Genomic DNA, 19,511 nt, shown 5'->3' with positions numbered 1-19,511 from the left:
GAACTTGCCCAATTTTCAGGGAATTCTGGAAAACAGTATTACACAAAACGGGACTCATCACTGATCAAAAATTAACCCCAAATCCCTTCATGGCACTACACTCTATATTTGCTGAAAGAACAGCCTTCTTTAAAGACCTATTAATATCCTTTTTTTGTAGTTTTCCACATTGTCATAGCTCGCAGCTGACAAAATACCAATTGCAACCTAGCAAAAGAGTGGTATGCACAAATATGAACAGTAGCACTGATGGAAGAATTTACCAAAAAAACCCATCAGGAAAGACACATTCCATGACAAATGGTTTACTTTTATTCGATACATAGCAATGAAAAAAAAATGAAATGAACTGACTTCAAGTCAATTCTTATGGTGAACCTATGAATAGTTTTCATGGTAAGCGGTATTCAGAGGGGGTTTACCACTGCCTTCCTCTGAGGCTGAGAGGCAGTGACTGGCCCAAGGTCACCCAGTGAGCTTCATGGCTATGTGGGGATTCAAACCCTGGTCTCCCAGGTCATAGTTCAACACTCTAACCACTATGCCATTCTGTCCCATTTTCCTGGGTCAATTTCTGTGTGCATGTGTTCTTGAATTTGTCTGAGGATGTCCAGCATTCCTGTCATCTCAGCCAAAAGATGTTTGTATGTTTTAGAGAGTAGGCCCATATCTATAAATGAATATTGTTTTAATAGGGTTTCAAATAGAGTCAAGGGTTGGGTGACCTGGGCCCTGAACAATGGAATGGATAAGAAGTGCTGTACTTGGTGCAACTGGAGCCATCTGCAGGGACTATAAATATGTACAGTGAATGACTAAGATCTAAGAGGCCTCACATAGGTTTCTATACAGGCATTGGGGCTTTTGAGGACTCTTTTTCCCTTGTGAATTACAAAAGCCACTCCTGTAGACAGGAAGCCTCTGGAGTGGCAACTATCTGCACTGAAGACTGCAGGTAAAAAGGAAAGTTGATATAGTCTCCATGCATGCATTTAAGTGATTTATGCATATGTATGGGTCTATTGGAACCTGTCCCATATGAACAAAGCATAGTGCTTCCTTAGGTCATCTTTGCATTTTCATACAAACTGAATCTGATTTTTCTGATGCTGTAGTTTAATAATTATCTTACTGTTTCTACATTACATTCATTCGGAAAATGTCCTGTGCATTTTTGCAGCACATCATTGTTTTGTGTTCCGAAATTTGTATTGAATCTCTCATTTTCAGTAGCTGCTGACCTCTACTGGGCATTGACGTGTCACACATATGCTTGTATTTTTCCGCTGTGACACTAAGTAGCTCTATTTAATAAAAAAGCCATTGATGATACTTCCTGTTTTATTAAAAGCTGTTTTGTTTTAAAACAATTGTGAATTCAAGGGAAGTGTGGGGTAGTGAAAATTAATTTATTTTTACCTAGAGCTAAAGCATGCTCATGCAAGATAGCTTTGAATTATTTTTAATGGGCAAAGAAAACTAGTTTTTCATCAGGATGAGCAAACATGTTTCACAGATGTTGAGCAATAAAAAGGATCCTTAATGTAGTTTATTTTTAAATGGCTTATTAGGGCAGCCTAAACTATGCTGAATGTCTCAGCAGGTGTTTAAACTCTTCTAAATGTGCATAGAGCATATGCACTATTTTGGTAAATTAAAATGCAAAAACAATTTGCTGCTTCACATCTGGAAACAATGAAAAATGCTTGTAAATTTGATGGGCAGCCTTTATTTGAATGGAAATCTCAAGTGTTTACAAATATTATTGTCTTTATTTATTTACCAATTTTTGATGCATTTGCTAAAAATATGACTTAGAGGGAAATTTTGAGAGATTTGATACCCTGGAACTGTAAAATTCTTCTTGTGCATTCTGTGGATTTTTGTAAATATATTGTGAACATTTCCTAATGTATTGATAGTGGGCATAGCATTCTATTGTTCCAGTATGCAAGAAAATACAACATCACAGAGGATGGTTTGAAGGTACTGCTACTGAAGCTAAGCAGGTCTGAATCTGATCAGTACCTAGATGGGAAACATTTTGGGAATCCTATGAATATTGCCATGAATCTCATGATGGAAGAGAAGTGGGATATAAGATATAGATTATAGGTTATTGTAAACCACCCAGAGAGCTTCGGCTATAGGGCGGTATATAAAGACAATAAATAAATAAGATAGAAACACAACTAATTCAAAAATCCTTTAGTTTCCAGTCTTACTCATTGGATGAGAAGATGTCTGGAAGTTTTAACCCAATAATGAATACACAGAGACACCTATGCTATATGTCCTATATGTTTGTACCCCAGAACTCAGCTCCCTGGGCATCAGAGGAAGTGTTGGATATAACAGACCATGGGAATGACTATGTTTAGCAGCTATCTCGAAAAAGAGCATCTGAAGTAGTCTCTCTTGTAGAGATCCCTCCAGCGGAGGAGCCCTAGAAGATAGCAATGTCTACATCCTCTGACTCAGAGAACTTGTTGTCCATCTGGCGCTCACCATGGCACACCTCCACTACCATGTGTCCTGGTTCTCAACCAAGAAGCATACTCAGGAAATTGGATTTTTCTGCATAAACCTTTGTTCAAGAAGTCAGTACAGGAAATGCAGCATCATACTCTAGGCATAAATCTGGATACAGGAACAAACTAGGGTTATCTCAAGATACATGGTATAGTAGAGGCAGCAAAGACCTTGTTGCAACAGAGAATCACAAACATTGCTGAGCTTATATATTGGAGAGAGGGGTGGAGAATGCACTCTATGGGTAGTTCTTGGTTTTTCTATCTTTGGTACCAAGCGCAAGATCTTTCAAGGAACTGATAGTAACTTCTTGAGCAGAATCTGCCATCTGGCCTTTCTGCGAGACCTTGGAGAGATAGGAGTCTGTAAGTTTGACTGGTCATTTTGCTTTCTTCCACAGCTAGATCTGGGCTGGATGCCAAGGCATCTTTATCTTCAAACTACTCTGGCAGGAGAGGGGGGACTTCTAGGCTGTCCTCAACAATTCTGCTAGCATATTCGCTGGTCTCTGAAAATTCTTTCCCTGTGCCTTCCTGATTCCACCAGCAGAACTGACAATCCCCTCTTGAATTCTGTACCCCACTCTTCTTCCTCCCATTCCTGCCACAGTTTCTCCTTGGGGCCCATGATATCATGTTGCATTCAGAGGCAGAAGGAAGCTTCCCAGCAGCCTTCCCCAACTTGTAAGTCATCTCTGACCATTGGCCACGCTGGCTGGGGCTCATAGGAGTTGTAGTCCAAAACATTTGGAGAGCACCAGGTTGGGGTAGCCTGTACCTTTGAAACAAAACATGTCTCCTTTAAGCCTGAACATTTTTTTGAGGAGCCAGAGATTGAGACACCCACCATTTGTTGTTATATGTCTTCAATTACGACTTATGGCAACTCTATGAATCTTTTGGATGTATTCATAGGGTTTTCATGGAAAGAGGTGTTCAGAGGTGGTTTACCATTTCCTTCCTCTAAGCCTACAGCACCTGGTATTCCCAAGCAGTCTCCAAGTACTAACCAGGCCTGATCCTGCTTAGCTTCTGAGATCAGATGAGGTCGGGCGTGTTCAGGGTAGTATGGCCATAGGTGACACCCACCATGCTGCAGGATTATTTAAGCTCACTGTTGGTTTCATACTATTGCTGGAGCAAAACTTAAAATTTCCTTACTTGTCCATGGTCACTGAACAGGTACTACCTTGAATTTTTGTTATAGTTGACCAGCATGTTCCCATGGGCTTCACCCTGGCCCTGGAATTGGATGAATATTCATAGTTTAAATTGTATATTTCCTTTCGTTATCTTGGAATGTTTGCCTGGGTTTGACTACTTTGGATTATTGAATAATAAGAATTTAGGAGGTTATTTAGTCCAACTTTAAGTTAGTCCTCCTCAGTGCAGAAGCAGTACATACAGTAATATTGAATTTGATGTCTTGCTAAGAATCATTGCAAAACATGTAATTTTATACTCTAGTCTCTACAAAATCTTACATTCCCTGATAGGAATTTTGTCTGGTAACCGAACTCCTGTGCATAAAAGCATCACTATAGCAATAATCTCCCACTGGGAAGTCCATGGAATTTGTAACAATTGTGAGCTAGTTGAGAAAGCTCTTGTCAAATTTCACTAATTGTTTGTGAGCAAAACTAGTCATAAAACAATGAATAACAAATTAATGCCATAATGCCAGATATTATAAAAGGTCTAAATAAGATAATTTATGAATATAAAGTTAGCATGGACTCATTGACTTCAATATAGATGAGCTTCTTCCAACAGAAAAAGACAATGAAAAATACTAATCAAACATAAGCCTTGCTTTTAATTGGTGTAACCATTTATTTAAAACAACTTCTAACTCAGGACATGTGCCCTAATTTACAATTTGATTGATATATTTTATAGAAAGTCTGGCAAGTGTGAGGGAACAATAGCATTTTGGATTACCACCTACTCAGGTTACAGATAAAAACATAATATGTGGTCTTAGACACATGCTAGTTGGTGAAGTGACACTATTCTGTGGCAGAATAAAAAGAAATAAACATTCATGCTAATAATCAATTCATGCAGTTTATGAGTTGAAACTGCTTGTTGAAATTATGATTTCAATTTATTTGGCTTTAATAGTTAATGTACAAAGCTCTTGTGAACATTATTATGGAATGATCACCTATGTCAAGTATTTGAACAAATAGTTTGTTAGAATTATTGCAAAGAGAGTGAGACACCTAAGCTTCTTACTAAACAATCTCAAATTAATCGTTATGAAATGATACTTACATGTTTCAAAGAGGTAGCACCATCATCGTCCTCTGACACATAGAATATAGAAACTAACAACATATGTAAGTGTATGTGAATGATTTTGAAGAGGCTGAGCTTTTCCGTTTCTTCTGGAACCTTCAGTTATAGCCAAAATAGTTGCAGAACTTTAATCAGGGGCAGCCAGTGGGGAGGGCATTGCTGCACACCTGCCCTCCTGTCAGTCACGTTACTGTGCGTACTGACAGGGAGAAAGGGAGGCATGAGGCAGTAGGAAATTTGGTATTTTGCAGACGCATCAGCAGAGCCTATTTGGTGCTCCTGCTGCTGTGCTCGTTTTACCAATCTTCTGCCACCTCCCCCTCTCAGTAAGTACAGTGCCACAGCTGATGGGAGGCCATATGTGCAGTGGCACCCCTCCTTGCTGGCTGTCTCTGACGTGCAAAAGACCAACATGACTTTTAAAATACAGTTATGGATATAGGGCACGAGGTATCCCTAAATTGTGCAGGGGAAGGAGAGGGAGATCTTCAACCTGGCAGGGCTGGGAAACAAGGAATCTTCACTCCTGTTGACACCTTGATGAGATTAAAAGGAGTCTTTCTTCCAAAACCAGACTGGCATCAATCCAAGAGGGTGTTCCCTCTAATAATGCCTGTGGCTGTATCACACAAAAATACTAAGGAAGTTTTCTCAGAAAGGAAGCTTGGAGATTAAGTAACAAGGTCAGCTGTTGGTGAGAATGTATTTTCTAGTCCTTTGTTTAGGGAGGAAGACTGTCCCTCATTAAATGTGTGTTTGTGGCCTGTAACTCCAAAGTTTCAGACTCTACCATGTAGTCTCTACAAGCCCCCACAATGCAAGGTCCAATCTGCACGTATCATACTGTGCATTTCTCTAAAACATTGTTATCCATAAGAGCCACCAGTGGAAAACTATAAAAGCAAGCACAATCGAGTGGCACTAATCATACCTCCATCTTGGTTTCTGCACCGTGTCAAATGCATGTTGGACTGGATAGGAGTTACATTTCTGCAAAGTGTTCAGCAAACAAGTCCTAGAGAAGTTCTGAAGATTTAACTCCCAGCTGTCTAAACCAGGGAACAATAAACACATCACCCAAAAAAACTCAGCTTAAAACATGATGGTGGGGGAGAGGAATACCTTCTTGTTTTTCTACCACTGTGATGGTGAGAAACTTGAAAATTGTGAGAAATAGCTATATTAGTTGTTTTCCAACTGCTAGAATGTGTGATACAAGAAGCTGTAAATATGAGAAAGGTGATTAATTCTGACAATATTCATGTGAGATTTTTGAGATGATAAATATGTCCCATGAATTAGTTATTTAGTGCAGAGGATTTAGCATCAACCTTCACTGTTTAATGAATTCTGACATAAATATTTTTGAAAGATAGGTATGTAGATGTTAAATCAAAGGAGAAATTACTTGGTTGAATGGTGGTAATCAAAAATGGCAGACTTGACTTAAGTGTGACTTCCAATTGTATCTATGCTACCTCAGGAGTATATTATATTGAATTGAATAGCACTTAATTTCTGAGAAAACTGCATAAGATCAAGATGTGTGTTGTTTTCTATATGACACTGCAGAAATTAAGGAAGGACAGGAATTGCAGATGGCATGACAGTGCATTATAAATCCAAGTCTTCAGTACAAAATAAAAACTGAAAAGACTTTATATACATCATTCATCTTAGATAATATATTTATGATCTTACAATGTAAAGTAGTATCAAACAGTAAAAAGTGCTTTTTACTAAGGCCTTGATAACAAGTTATAAGCTCTATTGTAATTATTTTACTTTTTGAAGCTGCTTCCTGTAATTTATTGCACAGCTAACCTGGACATTCGGTTTAAAAAAGAAAGAAAAAAGTGATGGCTGTCGTGATGATTTACTGCACTGACTATATTGTTTAGGGTCTGTCAGTATTTCTATTATAAACAACATTTTTGAAGGGTGCATAACTCATCTTTTAAATTTGCCTTGGGCTCTCTCTTGGCACATGAGTTTTCAGCTGAAATGTAAATTATTTTGTAATTTCTGTGTGTGCACATGTGAAATGTGCTTCTCCATAAAAATGAAGGATTAGTATTGGTTGGAAGCTGACATAGTCTGGGAAGAAGCTGTGCAAAGTACTATCTAACAGGAGTACTGAATCAGTTCGGTACTGATTTATATCATGTCTGTGATACCAGCTTTGGGAATCTTCCAGATAGTGCATGCTAACTTTGCATCTGTTAAATTATGTGATGTGATATGGCAGCTATGTTCTTGGAATGCTCTTGTTTTCAGAATTCATGGCAAGTTTAGAACGGGGGGTAAATAGAACAGGTGAGTAATAAACTAAATTTACCCTCTGGAATTCCCTTCCTTTTGACCTTCGCCATGCCCCTTCCCTGATAGGTTTCCGCCGGGCCTTGAAGACCTGGCTGTTCAGGCAGGCCTATGGGATCTCTGGGGTGGGTTGCTTTTAATATTGGTATATTAATTATTGTTGGTGGTTTTTATTGGTTTTTATTGTATTTTATCATGTACATGTACGTCGCCTAGAGTGGCCGTTAATTCGGCCAGATAGGCGACTCACAAATAAAATTTTATTATTATTATTATATATTTGTTGTGGACTAGGCACATAGTAAATAAAATAACCTCAATCAGGTATACTGCTTAATAATAAAAATACTAAGTGCTTTACATAAACTAATATATATTAAAATTATTGATAACAGAGTTAAAATATTAACAAAAATATCTATATATAAAATCACATTATAAAATATACATTGTAAAATAAAACAACTTGTTAAAATGCATGCCAATTTTCCATATCTGGGTAGGCTTGCCTAAACAAAAATGTGTTTTAACAGGAATCAAAAACAGTAGATACAGATACATTCAGATACAGTGTGCTCAGAGAGAGAGAATATTAAATGTTTTTATTCATTCAGTATATACTAATGATGAATTGTGATAGAATTTATTTAATGTTAGCTTTATTGTGTTACCTACGTTTTCTACATTGTCTTTATGCTGTTTCATCTTTTTAAACATTGGTGAATTAATTGGATGAAAATCATAAATTAGCAAGTGGAAGAGGCAGAGCACGATTGTTAAAAAGATTTTAATAAAGGGTTAGCTCCAGGCAGCATGCAAGGACACCTTTGAAAATTGACAAACCCAGTACCTGTGCCTTCAGCAAGATATTGGCAGCTCTGCTTGTCTTATCCATTTTGTTTTCCCCTATCCTTTACATCCCTTTTATGTATTTCTTCCTTGTATCCTTTTTTTTCCCCTCCCACTTTCTTTATTGTCTCATACATCCCATAGCAATTGCTCACCATGAGGAGGCCTATCTGGCACATTGCCAAATGTGTACATAGACAAGATGTACAGGGGGTATTACTTGTTGTTTTTCTTTATTAAACCTAAAACAAATTTGGCTGTTGGTTTGAACAGCTGTACATTGTTTCAGGTTTTTAGAGCTATTAATGTTTGGCACCAATGTTATTGTAAAAGGTTTACTTTTTGTAATATTGCACATAATCAGACATAAAAGACATGAAACGTATGGAGTTTCTTACGGGAAAAAAAGCCAGGAGGCTTAAGGAAACATTGGAGTTGATAGAATGTCAGTGTAAGGAAAGCATTCCATCTTAAAGTCTTTCTTAGTCCAAGTACTGAGCAAAATAAATATTTAACATTTTTTATTTTACTCGTTCTACATAAATACTTAGCCAGCCAGGGTTACATCTGTTAAGAACTAATCCTTTTATATATGCAGAATATCATGGGCTACAACGTATTTGCTGTAATAAAGATTTTAGTGATTGAAATATACACCCTTCTAGTAAAATGTCTCTGTAGCAAAGCCCCAGCCCAGTGTCCCTTTCAGAATATCTTTCCCATGAACACACTTGGTCTAATGCACAAATGTGGGTATCCCTGTTGGTTCCTGTCTGATAGTAACCCAAGAAGGTATTATTTTCAGTTTGCACTTAGTTATTTCCATGGACAAAAGAATGTGTTCAGTGACCCCATTCTAGCTTGTGTGCCCTCATCATAAAGACAGCTTTGGTAAGAGTGCTTGTTGTGATAGTTTATCTGCTAACAATCAGAAGAACAGAGAAACCACAACAACCAGTTGTGGAGTAAGTTTGGCACGTTCTGGTAAGATATTTTTGACTTAGTACCTATTGTGTGAGTAATTGAAAGAGTGCTGCTGACATTATGCATTTCATTTGTGCTTGCCTCAGCTCAATGCCCACTCTTCCTGGTGTATACTCATCCTGTGTACCTGCTTATTTTATGCATATGGTGTGTGCTTTAGTTCCATACTTTCTCCAAAACTCAGGGCATGTGACTCTTCATTCCTCATTTTATCATCACAACAACCCTGTTGTGAGAGAGAATGACTGATCCAGGGTCACCCAGGGAGTTTCTTGGCTGAGTGCAGGATTCAAATTCTGAGATATTATTCACTGCATACAGCTGGCTTTCTGGAATCTGATTGTGGGAAATGAGTTGTTAGGAGTGAAAATGTGGCTGGCAGCAGGACAATACTCTTATGGATCAGTAACAGGTTAAAGAAAGGAAACCAAGAGGACTTCACACAATTGTGGGAAATAAGCATTAAGATCCCCAACACCTGTATTAAGGATCGTGTTCTTTTCTGATATTGCACAATGTTTACTGTACTACAATAAGATTCTTATTTTCCTTAGTTGAATGAAAACTACCAATGCTAATTACATAACAGAGTTCATATATATATTATGCTACTTGTGAAGACCATGGCTGAAACAGAGTTGTGCATTAACTATAAATGCTGTGGTAGTAACTATTTTTCAGAATTGGAATAATGTAAAGTTGTTAAATCATGTAAGCAGCAAGATTTTGTAACCATTTTGGGATGGTACTAATTGCCATCCCCTTAAAAGTATAGTTGTCCCCTTTTTGTATTTTATTATTCAGCTTGATAATCTGAAAATTCCTGAACCTTTATAAGAAAGAAGCATGTAAATATGCTCTGCGTTTGAAATGCCACACCCCATTTATTACAATTATGTGATCATAAAATCAGCTATAGAAGTATCCCCCCTTTAGGATGCACACCTAAACATGGTGAGGGGGTTTGGGAGTGTTGAAGAAGCTGAGAGCAATGCCGTCAGGAGTCTAGACCAAGAGGCTAGACTCCTAGCAGGGGCACCCATGGCGGAATGGGCAAAGCTGAGACACCAGACTAAGATGCATAGAGGAAGGCAATGGCAAACCACCTCTGAATACCTCTTACCATGAAAACCCTATGAACAGAGTATCCAAAATGCAACACGAGATAGTGCTGGAAGATGAGACCCCCAGGTCAGAAGGCACTCACCGAGCTACTGGGGAAGAACAAAGGACAAGTACGAGTAGCACTGTGACTAATGACGCAGCTGGGTCAAAGCCGAAAGGAAGCCCAGAGGCTGATGCGCACAGATGTGAAAGGAGAGTCCGGAGTTGTACGACGCACACAATAGGAACATGGAATGTGAGAAGCATGAACCATGGAAAGTTTGAAATTGTCAAACAAGAAATGGAGCGTATCAACATTACAATACTTGGTGTGAGTGAATTAAAATGGACTGGAGTGGGACATTTCCCATCAAGCAACTACAAAATATTTTATGCAGGAAATGAGAAATCAAGAAGAAACGGGGTTGCTTTAATAGTGAGAAGCGATGTAGCAAAAGCAATTAAGAGCTACAACGCAAGGTCTGAGCGAGTTATATCAGTGAGATTAAACGGGAAACCTATTAACATAACGATCATCCAAGTCTACTCTCCAACATGAAATGCAGAAGAAGAAGGAGAGATTTTACGCAGAAGTGCAGGAGGAAATTGATCACACACCAAAACAAGATATGATGATGATCATGGGGGACTGGAATGCAAAAGTAGGGAACAGAGAAGAACTAGGAATTGTGGGGAAATGGGGCTTAGGTGACAGAAATGAAGCAGGAGAAAGACTTATTGAATTCTGTGAAGCCAATGATTTATTTCTTGCCAGCACATTTTTTGAGCAACCAAAAAGACGACTGTGCACGTGGACATCACCAGATGGTCAATATAGGAATCAAATTGATTATATAATTGGAAACAGAAGATGGAGAAGTTCAATACTTTCTGCAAAAACAAGACCAGGAGCAGACTGCTGTACAGATCATGAACTGATCGTATCGAAAATCAGAGTAAAGCTAAAGAAGAACAGCAAAGCACTCATAATGCCAAAATACAGTTTAAATAACATCCCAGAAGAAAATAAAGATCAAATAAGGAACAGGTTTGAGGCTTTAAACTTAGTTGACAGAGAACCAGAAGAACTATGGACTGAAGTCAGGGACATTATCAGGGAGGAATGCAAAAAGACAATACCTCTTGTTAAAAAGAGAGAAAGACCCCAATGGATGACTGAAGAAACTCTTAAAATGGTTAAAGAGAGAAGGAAAGCAAAAGCAAAAGGAGATAGAAACACGGTCAGAACCCTAAATGCAACTATACAAGGACTAGTACGTAGGGACAAAGAAAACTATTACAATAGTTATTGTATAGAAATAGAAAAGGACAACAAAATGGGAAGAACAAGAGCCCTACTCCAAAAGATTAGAGAACTGAAAGGGAAATTTAAACCACGAGTAGGGATGTTGAATAATCAACAGGGGAACACACTGACTGACCGAGATGAAATAAAAGGAAGATGGAAGCAATACACTGAGGAACTCTGTAAAAGAGATGCCAGGATGACAGATTCATTCACGGAGGAGCCATATGATGAAGAACCAGAAATTTTAGAATGTGAGGTGAAAGCTGCTCTTAAAATACTTGGAAGAAACAAATCACCAGGAATAGATGGCATACCAATAGAGTTACTACAAGCTACTGAGACTGAATCTGTCCAAATTTTGACAAAAATTTGTCAAGAAATATGAAAAACTAACCAATGGCCCACAGACTGGAGGCGTTCAATATATATCCCACTTCAAAAGAAAGGGGATCCCAGAGAATGCTGTAATTACCGAACTATTGCATTAATATCCCATGCAAGTAAAGTAATGCTCAAGATTCTACAACAAAGGCTCTTACCATATATGGAGCGAGAAATGCCAGACGTCCAAGCTGGATTTAGAAACGGAAGAGGCAGCAGAGATCATATCGTAAACATACGTTGGATAATGGAACGGACCAAGGAATTTCAGAAGAAAATCACCCTGTGCTTTATAGACTACAGCAAAGCCTTTGACTGTGTAGATCATGAAAAACTATGGAATGGGGGTGCCACAGCTTCTCCTGTGCATGGAAAGATGATATCAGATGGGTAACTAGCTCCACCTAGTGGTTGAAGGCAAAAGAGTACTGCTGACGTTTTACTGTAGCTCCGGCCCTGGTCTGCGCCTGCTCCGTGCTCAGTTTCTCTTTTGCCTCACAGAAAAGTGGTTGGATTCTCTGACTCCGTGATTCAGGCTTGTAGCGTTTTTGTTGTTTGGATCTTCTGTGTGAGTTCGTTCTTGTTCTTTCCCTCCAAGTTTTCTTATTCCTTCGGTAATATAGTTTAAACAAACAAACAAACAAAGGGGTTCCTTCTGTCTCTTTCCTTCTGACCTTCCTCCGTGGCGAGGAACAGCCAGCCCCTCCCCACGGCTCTGGCAGCCGTCGACCTATTCAGACTCCCTCTTTAACTAATTTCGCTGACGTTCCTCCTCGTTCACCAGGCTGCAGCGTCGGCGGTTTTCAACCTTGGCAGCAGCCTTCCCAGGGCTCGATACCCAGGCTTACACCCAGTTATTTCTCGCTCTTTGCGAGCGGCTTTCGTTTTTACCCGCTCTGTAGCAGGAGAGGAGGTAGACGCGCAGAAGCAATAGAGGGGAAGACGCCGGCCGCTGTTAAATTGCAAGCTTCGCCCGGTCGTTTACTAGCAGCATTTATTAACCCTATAAGTCCCGCAGTGTGTGCCCGCGATGGGGAAAGCCACGCACAAAACGAAACACCTCTCAAAGGGGTTAAAGCCACCTCCCCGCATGGCATCAACAGGTGCAGTATCAGAGCCCCTTCCCACCCTGGGATTGGAGCAGTCTCATTCCTCGGGGGATCATTCTGAAGTAGCGGCAGCCCGCCCCTCTACTGTCAGGCACGAGGTGGCTGAGGCTCAGATTCTGGCGGGCAGGGTGACTACAGAAGGCAGGATATCTGCCCCACATAAGCGAACTTGTAGAGATGGTCAAGCTTCTGTACAGCATACAAGGGTCCAGAGAGACCTGGAACCCCTCTCTGATGACGAAGGCAGCCAGCTCCAGCCTCCCTTAGATGCTATTTTTTCTACTACCTCCTCTCCTGACGCATTTGCTGGTTTTTTGGATGAACCAATCCCTGTTCAACAGGTTCAATCTGCTGAAGGACATAGGCTCTACTCTTCTCATACTCAGGCTTGCCCTGTTCAGTTACATCTGTCAGCGCATTCAATTCAACAGCTTAAGGAGCAGCTTAGAGAGGCTCTCTTATTGGATCTAGCCAGGGACTTGTCTTCTCAAAATACTTCAGGCTCCCACCCCTCGAGGTATCCACTTACAGATCACTCGAGGACAGATCTTCGCCCTCCTCCTGGCCGCTTATCTCCAGATCCCCATGCGTCATCTCAAGGCAGACATCTACAGCTCCCTGACCAGGAGCCTATGGACACAGAAAATGAATTGATTGTCTTGGATGAGGAGGAATGGAGTGGGGAGTTGGAATCTGAGGAGATTCTATCTACCAGGATATTTCAAGAGGCTCATTTTCTTCCTCTGCTGTGCAAGGCGATGGAAGCCCTTACCCTCACCTCTACAGAGGATCCTCCTACTCCATCCACCTCGAGAGTGTCAGCAGTATGTCCGGATCCAAAACCTAGGTCGAGAGTGTTGAAGCTTCCTTCTCTTCTTCCGAAGGTGCTCAAATCAGAATTCGACCTTCCTTTACAATTCAAAAAGTCAGTTTCCATCGCCAACAAGTGTTATACACTAGAACAACCGCTCATGGATCAGTTGAAGGTGCCGCTCATAGACGCACCTATAGTCAATCTCCTGAACCCATCTTTGAACCCGAAAGACTCAGATGCTCACCTCAAGGATGCCACTGAGCGTAAGATGGACCAGGGGCTTAGAAGAGTTCACGAGGCTAGTGCGCTTTCCATCAGGGCAGCAGCAGCCTCCTCAGTGTTTGCTCGAGCTTCCCTTCTCTGGTTGGAGGACCTGCTGGATGACCCACAGCAAGATCCAACCCGAGTGCGCAAATCTCTGCTGAAGGTCTCTCGGGCGGTTACCTTCATGGCAGACGCGTCCATGGATGCTATGCAGTTCGCAGCAAGGTCACTGACGGCAGGGGTCTTCACGAGAAGAACCCTTTGGCTTCGTCACTGGGAAGCAGACCCTGTAGCTCGCTCGAACCTTGCCTCGGAACCCTATGTGGGAGGCAAATTATTCGGGGACACCGCCCTCGCGCATGTCTTGGAAACTAAGGAAAAGAAAAAGTCCATGCCATCCACCAGGAAAAGGGATGACAGCAGAGCCTTTCGTCGGTCATTCCATCCATATTTCCCGTCGCACTCCTTTCGGGGCTCACGTTCCTTTGGAAGACAGAAGGACACCCGCTCCAGCCGTCCCTTCTGGAACAGACAGCGCAGCCAGCTTAAGTCCCAACAACACCTTTCGGGTCGCTATGGATTCACATCCCAGTCACGTGGAAACAGAGGTCAGTTCTGACGCCTCCGCCTCGCCGGTGGGTGGCCGTCTCCAACAGTTTACTCACCGATGGAAGGACTTGTCCTCCGATCGGTGGGTCCTACACACTCTTCAATATGGCCTTCACCTGGAATTTTCTTCCACCCCTCCGGCGAGATTCATTCCATCCCCTCTATCAACGAATCCACACAAGAGAGACAAAGTTTTGTGGTCAGTTTCCCATCTTCTGCACATAGCAGCCATCGAGAAAGTTCCTCCAGGAGAGAGGTTCCTGGGAAGTTACTCTCTGTTTTTCACCGTCGGGAAAAAAGACGGTTCGTCCAGGCCTGTGTTAGACCTCAAGGGTCTAAACCGCTTCATAAAATACCGCAAGTTTTGTATGGACACCTTGCTTTCAATCAAGGAAGCGCTGAAGATAGGGGACTTCCTCTCCTCTATCGACCTGAAGGAGGCATACCTACACATACCAATCTTTCCCCCTCACAGAAGGTACCTCCGCTTTGCGGTGGGACAAGAACATTATCAATTCAAGGCCATGCCCTTTGGCCTGTCGTCTGCCCCCAGGGTATTCACAAAGGTCGTGGTTGTCCTGGTGGCACACCTCAGGACTCTGGGGATTCATATATTTCCTTATGTGGACGACTTTCTGATTCGCTCACCATCATTGCACAAGGCATGGGAAGACCTCCATGTCACCCTGGCCTGTCTAAAGGACCATGGCTTCCTGATCAACGAGGCCAAAAGCCATCTCTTTCCGTCCAATCGCATTACACATTTGGGAGCGATTATAGACTCTCTACATGGCCTCCTCACTTTGTCCCAAGACAGAGTCAGCAAGATTCGACAAGTAACATTGGATATCCTATCATCCCCCTCGCCGGACCTGATGAAATTGGCAACTCTTCTCGGCTTGATGGTGTCCACGTTCCAGATGACGCCTTGGGCACGTCATCACTCCCGCACACTTCAGTGGGCACTTCTGCCCTTTCAATCCGACATAGCGTCCAGACATCACCGCAGGATAACTCTGTCACCACAGGTTCGACAGGCACTGTTTTGGTGGACCCACGAATTCAATCTAATGAGAGGCGTTCCCTTCCAGGATCCACCACACACCCTGATAACATCAGATGCCAGCTTATCAGGTTGGGGAGCCATATGCAACAGGCAGGTGGTTCAAGGCACATGGTCTCCTCTGGAGTCCACTCTGCCTCAGGCACTTCGCGACCTCCAGACAGTTGGGAGCAGTGCTGGTCAGAACAGACAACATGTCGGCCAAATCTTATTTGAACCGTCAGGGGGGCACACGCTCCCTCCTTTTTCAGAAGGAGGCCTTTCTCCTCTTCCAGTGGGCAGAGAACAATGTCGACTTGATAGCGGCAGAATATCTCAAGGGAGAGGACAACAGCCAAGCGGACTGGCTCAGTCGGGAAAAGCTACTTCAAGGGGAATGGACTCTTCACCCAGAGGTTTTTCATCAGATAGTGAAACGTTTTGGCCACATTCATGTGGACCTCTTTGCCAACAGGCACAATCGACAGGTGAAGAGATTCTTCTCCCGGTATGTGACACCAGGCGCGGAAGGGACGGATGCCTTAACTTCCCGGTGGCCTCTGGGCAGACTGTATGCCTTTCCTCCGATTCCAGTTATTCCCAGGGTGATCAAAAAGCTTCGGACCGAGAGATCGGCACTCCTATTAGTGGCTCCATGGTGGCCACGGAGACCTTGGTTTCCAGCCCTTCTCGACCTGTCGGTGGAACCACCATGGCAAATTCCAGTACGAAGGGACCTACTCTCTCAGGGACAGCTCCGCCACCCAGCTCCAGAGTGGTGGGTGCTTCATGTATGGAACTTGAACAGAGGAGACTCTTGAAAAAAGGCATCTCTCCCCAAGTGTTGGAAACTATGATGGCTTCTAGATGCCCTTCCACACTCAGAATTTATGAGAGCACATGGAAGGCATTCTCATCCTGGTCACAGAAGAAAGGAATTCTTCCTCGGAAGGCGGGGGTCAACCAGATCTTGTCTTTTCTACAAGACGGATTATCTTTGGGCCTCAGACCAAATACCCTGAAGCGCCAAGTTTCGGCCTTGTCGGCAATCCTCTCCAGATCTCTGGATAATCCAATCGAATCTCACCCTTTCGTCAAACGTTTCCTCAGGGGTGCAACGGTAACAGCACCACCTACGGTGCACCGCTACCCAACTTGGGATTTGCATAAAGTTTTATCAGCCCTTCAAAGACCTCCATTTGAACCTCTGAGTCAGGTTTCCCTCCGTCTTCTCTCCTTTAAAGTCTTGTTTCTCGTGGCCATCACTTCGGCCCGTAGAGTGTCTGAGTTGAATGCCCTATCCGTCCATAAAAATTTTTGTATGTTTCATAAGGATAGAGTAGTCCTACGTACTGTTCCTTCCTTCCGTCCCAAAGTGTTGTCTACTTTCCATTGCCAGCAAGAGCTGGTATTGCCGTCCTTTTGTCTGAATCCTGTCCGCCCTTTAGAGAAAGCCTGGCACTCTCTTGATGTGCGAAGAGCGCTTAAAGTTTATATTTCCAAGACAAAGCCAATTCGGAAAACAGATAATTTGTTTGTCTCTTTCCACCCTACCTCCCTAGGGAATAAGGTGTCCACGTCCACACTAGCCAGGTGGATTAAGGCATGCATATCATTAGCTTATGCCTCTCTAAGGTTAGCTCACCCTACTGGAGTAGTTGCTCACTCTTCCAGAGCAGCAGCCACATCAGCGGCCTTTTCCCGTAATGCCCCTCTAGCGGAGATTTGTAGAGCAGCCACATGGTCCACTCCCAATACGTTCATTAAGCATTATAAAATAGACTCCTATGCTTCATCGGAGGCAGCCTTTGGGAGGAGGGTGCTACAGCACGTCCTCAAGGATCATTCGTGACCACAGCCCAGCAGTATTCCCACCCTACATGGGTCAGCTTTGGTATGTCCCATCTGATATCATCTTTCCATGCACAGGAGAAGAGACATTTGGTCTTACCGTGAAATCGGTCTTCTCTGTGCATGTCAAAGATGATATCAGGGCCACTCCCTATGAGTGCTGGGCTGCCTTTATAAGCACGGTTAGCCCTGGAGCAGAGAGTGTATGAGTACTGTTGTCTTGTCTTGTTTGTGGCATCTATTGGCCTGATTTCGTGGGCTTGTCATTGGAAACTGAGCACGGAGCAGGCGCAGACCAGGGACGGAGCTACAGTAAAACGTCAGCAGTACTCTTTTGCCTTCAACCACTAGGTGGAGCTAGTTACCCATCTGATATCATCTTTGACATGCACAGAGAAGACCGATTTCACGGTAAGACCAAATGTCTCATCTGATTGTCCTGATGCACAACCTATACTCTAGACAAGAGGCTATTGTAAGGACAGAATATGGAGAAACCGATTGGTTCCCCATCGAAAAGGGTGTGAGACAGAGGTGTATTTTATCACCCTATTTGTTTAATCTGTACGCAGAACATATCATATGGAAAGCGGGATTGGACCAAGATGAAGGAGGTGTGAAAATTGGAGGGAGAAACATCAGTAATTGAAGATATGCAGACAATACCATACTCTTAGCAGAAACCAGTAATGATTTGAAAGGAATGCTGATGAAAGTTAAAGAGGAAAGCACAAAAACAGGACTGCAGCTGAACGTCAAAAAGACTAAAGTAATGGCAACAGAAGATTTATGTAACTTTACAGTTGACAATGAGGACATTGAACTTGTCAAGGATCATCAATACCTCGGCACAGTCATTAACCAAAATGGAGACAATAGTGAAGAAATCAGAAGAAGGCTAGGACTGGGGAGGGCAGCTGTGAGAGAACTAGAAAAGGTCCTGAAATGCAAAGATGTATCACTGAACACCAAAGTCAGGATCATTCAGGCCATGGTATTCCCAATCTCTATATATGGATGTGAAAGTTGGACAGTGAAAAAGGCAGATAAGAGAAAAATCAACTCATTTGAAATGTGGTGCTGGAAGAGAGCTTTGTGCATACCATGGACTGCGAAAAAGATAAATAATTGGGTGTTAGATCAAATTAAACCAGAACTGTCACTAGAAGCTAAAACGATGAAACTGAGGTTATCATACTTTGGACACATCATGAGAAGACATGATTCACTAGAAAAGACAATAATGCTGGGAAAAACAGCAGGGAGTAGAAAAAGAGGAACGCCAAACAAGAGATGGATTGATTCCATAAAGGAAGCCACAGACCTGAACTTACAAGATCTGAACAGGGTGGTTCATGACAGATGCTCTTGGAGGTAGCTGATTCATAGGGTCGCCATAAGGTGTAATCGACTTGAAGGCACATAACAACATAGAAGTATCTGGAAAAGTGTAATTTTACATGTTTTAATTCTAGACACTATTAATAATTAGCTACAGGATAAAGAAATGTTCATGGTGATAAGTGTTAAAGTACTCAAAACATTAGAATTCTTTCACTGAAGTATGCAATGCGCATGCCATTTTTGGTAGAAATTTTGTCCCATGGACTGAACTAGAGTTAAAATTGGGAATCTCTTCCAGTCTGTTTGTTAAATATATGTGTGAAACAGTAGAGGTGGTAGTTTCTCTAATTGCTCTGCTATCATTACAATTATAGAGAAAAGGTCAATCTAATCGTCACCAATTTAATTGTGGGAAAGCTACATCGTGGCCCTGAAGAGTCATTATGTCAATTTTATGTTGTGCATCAGTGTATAACACATTTTCAAGGATATACAAATCTAATCGTCTTGGGTATTAGTTCAGACTTGCTCCATTACAGACAGTTGGAGCTGTAGTAAAGAGATAACCCTAAGCAACGTCTATTAATTGCATAGTCATTCATTGTGTCTCTCTTCTCAGGATTCATGTACTGTAAAACCTGGCAGCTATAATGAGTAGAAATGGATGTGCCAGATGGCTGTTTGACCCTCCTATTGTTAT

The 19,511-nt window shown here is 42.0% G+C and overlaps 1 protein-coding gene and 1 pseudogene across 2 annotated transcripts in view; one reads left to right on the top strand and one right to left on the bottom strand.

Annotated features, from left to right (window-relative positions):
• Positions 1 to 19,511, top strand: part of FBXL17 (F-box and leucine rich repeat protein 17) — a 284,885-nt gene that overhangs the window by 83,957 nt on the left and 181,417 nt on the right. The gene's annotated exons all lie outside the window — the stretch shown is intronic.
• Positions 3,498 to 3,611, bottom strand: LOC133375838 (5S ribosomal RNA; annotated as a pseudogene).

Source organism: Rhineura floridana, chromosome 1 (assembly GCF_030035675.1).
Source record: "Rhineura floridana isolate rRhiFlo1 chromosome 1, rRhiFlo1.hap2, whole genome shotgun sequence".
In the NCBI taxonomy this organism is placed as follows: Eukaryota; Metazoa; Chordata; class Lepidosauria; order Squamata; family Rhineuridae; genus Rhineura; species Rhineura floridana.
Note: the sequence above shows the minus strand (reverse complement) of the source record. Positions and strands in the feature narration are given on the sequence as shown.